The 5958-nt window shown below is 51.0% G+C and overlaps 1 protein-coding gene across 2 annotated transcripts in view; it reads right to left on the minus strand.

Moving 5' to 3' along the window:
• The window catches only part of IMP4 (IMP U3 small nucleolar ribonucleoprotein 4), a 13277-nt gene that overhangs the window by 6038 nt on the left and 1281 nt on the right, over nucleotides 1-5958 (minus strand). The window lies entirely within an intron of this gene.

Here is a 5958-nt window from a genome sequence, read left to right on the forward strand (position 1 = left end):
GACAGCACCCTTGGAGGTAGGTTTAACGTGTGCCGGCTTTCTGTTGTCCTTGTCTTATTTGTAATGTCTTAAGGCTGATCTGTGTGGTCTGTGTTAAGTCGTACGCACTCGGTCTTTTGGTTTCGGTTTGGCAACCGTCTGATCCCTCGTGAGAGCGACCAGACTGGAACCGGCAGACGTGCCTGGAAGGGTTCCAGGTTGCCACCCTGGGGGACGCCCCAAGGGAGGTGGAGGACCAGGGACGCCTGGTTGCCTCCTACTGGAAAATCCTTGCTTCGGAAGAGGATAAGGTACTGTTCTTGCATCGCCAGGAGGTAGGGTATCGGCCCTCCGTTACTCTCGACCCCCGGTGGCTTTTTAAGAATCGGAAAGGCCGCACAGTGTTAAATTGTATATTGTCTGTAATAATTGTTTGTTTTATCTTGGTTCTTTATACATTGGCAATGGGACAAAAAATCTCAACCCCCCTTAGCCTGACGCTGGATCACTGGTCAGAAGTAAAGACCAGGGCTCATAATCTGTCCGTGGAAATAGGAAAGAAAAAATGGCAAACCTTCTGCACGTCCGAATGGCCCACCTTCGGTGTCGGATGGCCACCAGAAGGGTCTTTCAACTTACCCCTCATTTTTTCCGTAAAAGCCCGCGTCTTCCAGCCAGACCCTCACGGGCACCCCAATCAGCAACCATATATCATTGTGTGGCAAGACCTGGTTCAAAACTCACCTCCGTGGGTCAAGCCATGGGTAAGTCAGGCCCCTCAGGATGTCACAACCCTAGCGGTTAAAGCCCCAGGAGAGAACCCCCTCAAACGCCCAGATTCCACAGCACCTCCCCGGATATATCCCGACACTCAGGATCTTCCCCTCCTAGATACACCTCCCCCATATCGTCTTCCCCCGTCGGCCCCCCTGGCATTAGAAGCACCCCCCCCCAGGGAAGATGCCCCTTCCCAAGCAGTAGAACAAGGGGGTCCTGCGCAAGGAACCAGGAGCCGACGAGGGGCCTCCCCCGATTCTACAAGAGCCCTCCCCCTCAGGGCCTACGGCCCCCCTCCAGGAGAAAATGGTCTTCAACCCCTACAATATTGGCCTTTATCCTCGGCAGACTTGTATAACTGGAAAACTAATCATCCTCCATTTTCGGAGGATCCTAAACGTTTGACTAACCTGGTAGAATCTTTAATGTTTTCTCATCAACTACTTGGGATGATTGTCAGCAGCTCTTACAGGCCCTGTTCACAACGGAAGAGAGAGAGAGAATACTTATGGAAGCCCGAAAAAACGTTCCAGGGGAAAACGGGCTTCCCACTACCCTCCCCAATCTCATCGACCTCGCTTTTCCCTTGGGCCGCCCGGACTGGGACTTCAATCAACCTGAAGGTAGGGAGCGGCTGCGTGTCTACCGCCAGGCTCTAGTGGCTGGTCTCCGTGGGGCTGCTCGGCGGCCCACTAATTTGGCCAAGGTAAGAGAAATTATCCAAGGAAATAGTGAACCCCCCTCTGTATTCTTAGAAAGACTGATGGAGGCATTTCGTAGGTACACTCCGTTCGATCCCGCTACCGAGGGACAACGGGCCTCTGTAGTCATGGCCTTCATAGGGCAGGCAGCACCGGACATTAAGAGAAAACTGCAGAGATTAGAGGGCCTACAGGATTGGACCCTGCAAGATCTAGTAAAGGAGGCAGAAAAAGTGTACCATCGGAGAGAGACAGAAGAAGAAAGGGAACTAAGGAGGGAAAAGGAAGAAAGCAAAAAAGAGATACAAAAAGAAAAGAGACTAGAAAAAAGCTTAACCCGGATTCTGGCCGCAGTGGTAGACAAACAGGACCAGGGCAAACCTAGGCAGACAGGAAACCTGGGCAACAAAAGAGGCAATAAGCGACCGCTCTTAGACAAAGACCAATGTGCATACTGCAAAGAAAAGGGACACTGGGCAAAGGAGTGCCCCCAGAAAAAGCCCCTACAAAAAGTCCTGTCCTTGGCCGAGGAAGACTAGGAAAGTCGGGGCTCAGACCCCCTCCCTGAGCCCAGGGTAACTCTTAAAGTGGAGGGGAAACCTGTTGAGTTCTTAGTGGATACCGGAGCCCAACATTCAGTTCTACTACAGTCCTCCGGGCCACTATTGGACCGCAAATCCTGGGTGGTTGGTGCCACCGGACGGCAATTATACTCATGGACTACCCGAAGGTCCGTAGACTTGGGTGTGGGCCGGGTAACCCACTCGTTTCTGGTGATTCCAGAGTGCCCAAGTCCCTTGTTGGGAAGGGACCTTCTAACTAAGCTTGGGGCCCAAATCACGTTCACGCCCAAGGGCCCCCAAGTAACAAAGCAAGGACAGTTGATCACCGCCCTTACCGTAAATTTGGAAGATGAACACCGATTATTTGAACCAGACCTCGAGACTCCAAACCTCACAGATTGGATCAAACGCTTCCCCGGGGCATGGGCGGAAGAAGCAGGAATAGGACTAGCCAAACAACGACCTCCTGTGGTCATAGAATTAAAAGCCTCTGCAGAACCTATAGCTATCCGACAGTATCCAATGAGTAAAGAAGCAAAGGAAGGTATCCAACCTCACATACAGCGTTTATTAAAACTTGGCATATTAGTGCCCTGCAAGTCACCCTGGAACACTCCTCTGCTGCCAGTAAAGAAGCCAGGGACCAAAGACTATCGTCCTGTACAGGACTTGCGAGAGGTCAATAAAAGAGTACAGGACATACACCCCACGGTCCCCAACCCCTACAACTTGCTAAGTACTTTGCCGCCCGACCGTGTATGGTACACCGTTTTAGACTTAAAAGATGCCTTCTTTTGCCTCCGCCTCCATGTTTCCAGCCAAAGTATGTTTGCCTTTGAGTGGGAAGACCCTGACTCCAGGGCCACCCGGCAGCTCACCTGGACCAGACTGCCTCAAGGATTCAAAAATTCGCCAACCCTCTTCGATGAGGCCTTGCACCAAGACTTAACCTCGTTTAGAATGTCTCATCCCCAGGTGACCTTGCTCCAGTACGTTGACGATCTTCTCCTCGCTGGAGCCACCATAGAAGACTGCTATCGGGGAACTGAAGATCTCCTAAAGGAACTGTCGTCACTGGGGTACAGGGCATCGGCAAAAAAGGCCCAAATCTGCCAGCAACAGGTAACCTACCTGGGGTATATCCTAAAAGAGGGAAAAAGGTGGCTGACGGAAGCTAGAAAACAAACTGTGACTCAGATCCCCGTGCCCCAGTCACCAAGACAGGTGAGAGAATTCTTGGGCACGGCGGGATTTTGTCGGCTCTGGATACCTAGCTTCGCCACCTTGGCGGCCCCCTTGTATCCCTTAACTAAGGGAAACTCCCCTTTCGTCTGGGGATTAGAGCAACAGGAGGCCTTCGACAACATCAAACGGGCCTTACTGTCTGCCCCCGCTCTAGCCTTGCCGATGTGTCCAAGCCTTTCACTCTCTTTGTAGATGAGCGGGGAGGAACGGCCCGCGGAGTGTTAACCCAGGCTCTAGGACCCTGGAAACGACCGGTGGCATACCTGTCGAAAAAACTGGACCCAGTAGCCAGGGGATGGCCAATATGTCTCAGATCCATAGCTGCTGTCGCAGTTTTGGTCAAAGACGCTGATAAACTAACCTTGGGACAAAAGCTGACTATAGTGGCCCCCCACGCATTAGAAAGCATTATTCGGCAGCCACCAGAAAGATGGTTATCTAATGCCAGAATGACCCATTACCAGAGTCTTCTCCTCAACGAGGAACGAATCCAATTCGCTCCTCCCACTGCCATAAACCCAGCTACCCTGCTACCCGAGGCAAGCAAAGATGCCTCGCCCGTACTTCACTCGTGCCAAGAGATCCTGGCTGAAGAAACCGGAGTCCGACAAGACCTCCGAGACCAACCCTTCCCGGATGCCGACCTCACATGGTATACTGATGGGAGCAGTTACATCGTTGAAGGTAAGCGGGTAGCCGGGGCAACAGTGGTGGACTCTAAAACCACCGTGTGGGCTAGTAGCCTACCAGAAGGGACATCTGCTCAAAAAGCTGAATTGATCGCCTTAACACAGGCTCTCAAATTGGCGGAAGGTAAAAGGGTCAACATTTACACAGACAGCAGATATGCTTTTGCTACGGCTCATGTACATGGCGCCATCTATAGGCAGAGGGGGCTACTCACCTCAGCGGGAAAAGAAATTAAAAACAAAGATGAAATCCTGGACTTATTAGAGGCTATATACAAGCCCCTCAAGGTAGCCATCATCCATTGCCCTGGCCACCAAAAGAATAAATCGGAGGTGGCTTTAGGAAATCAAAGGGCAGACAGAGAGGCAAAAAAGGCTGCTCATGGACTTAATCTCCTCCCAGTAAAAGAAATAACAAACCAAGTCAAGAACCCGATGCAGGCAGACGACAAAACACCCCTATCTGAAACGGAAGCAAAGGCGTTCCTAAAACACCTTCACCAGCTGACCCACTTTGGAGAAAAGCACCTCAAAACCTCAGCCAGAAGGTCCCCCTACCACATACCGAATATAGAAACACTGGCCCACGAAATCGTTAAAAACTGCATCCCGTGCCAAAGAGTAAACGCTACCTCTTACACAACCAGTGGCGGAAAAAGACTGCGGGGGGACCGGCCTGGCTTATATTGGGAAGTAGACTTTACTGAAGTGCGACCTGGAAGGTATGGCAATAAATACTTACTAGTGTTCATAGATACATTCTCCGGGTGGGTAGAAGCATTCCCCACCAAAAATGAAACAGCTCAAGTGGTGACCAAAAAACTCCTGGAGGAGATCTTCCCCCGCTTTGGAGTACCTAAGGTAATCGGGTCCGACAATGGACCAGCCTTCGTTGCCCAGGTAAGTCAGGAGGTGGCCAAAATCCTTGGGGTAAATTGGAAATTACATTGTGCATATAGACCCCAAAGTTCAGGACAGGTAGAAAGAATAAATAGAACTCTAAAAGAGACCATGACAAAATTATCTTTAGAGACTGGCGTTATAGACTGGACAGCCCTCCTTCCTTATGCTCTGTTTAGAGTCCGAAATACCCCTAATTTCCTAAATGTAACACCCTTCGAAATCTTGTACGGGACAAGCCCCCCATTAGCCTCTATGCACCTGCCCTCTTTGGAGTGTATAACGAATCAGACTTTGCTTGGCAGATTCAAGGCCCTTGAACTCGTTCAAAAACTCGTGTGGAAACCCTTGGCTGACGCCTATCGTCCCGGAGACCTCCAAGTTCCCCACCAGTTCCAAGTGGGAGACGCAGTATACGTGAGACGTCATCGGGGCGGAAACCTCGAAGCTCGGTGGAAGGGACCTTACATCGTCCTCCTGACCACGCCCACTGCCATAAAGGTAGATGGCATCCCTGCCTGGGTACATGCGTCGCACGCCAAAGCAGCCCCGTCCAACGGAAACTGGAATGTGGAGAAGACTAAAAACCCCCTCAAGCTTCGCCTTCGCCGTGTGCCTGCTGCTACTGTTGACTCTGCTTCCGATAAGTAACCCCAACCCCCACCAGCCCTTTAATCTTACTTGGGTAGTTATAGATACTGCCACAGGAGACACCCTGGCCCAAAACTCCTCACAAGGACCTAAGAACACTTGGTTCCCAGACCTCACTCTCGATTTACAAGACCTCCTTAAATGGGAAAAGGCTGCTAACCGCTACAATCCCCCTGGCTCCCTCTTAAAGGAACAGTGGTTTTACGTTTGCCCGGGACATAAGAACAGTAACAGGGCCTGGAGGCAAACATGTAGAGGAAATGACTACTATTTCTGCGCAGCTTGGGCATGTGTCAGCACCGGGGACATTTGGTGGTCTCCACCTGTTAAAGATGACTTAATCACCATCCGCAGGGCAGACACAAGGCCTAAAGATTACTTGACGGCAACAAAACAAAATGCAATGCGTTGCAGCCATAACCAAAAATGCAACCCAATAGTTATTTCCTTTAC

This window comes from Suricata suricatta, chromosome 4 (genome assembly GCF_006229205.1).
Source record: "Suricata suricatta isolate VVHF042 chromosome 4, meerkat_22Aug2017_6uvM2_HiC, whole genome shotgun sequence".
NCBI classification, from domain to species: Eukaryota; Metazoa; Chordata; class Mammalia; order Carnivora; family Herpestidae; genus Suricata; species Suricata suricatta.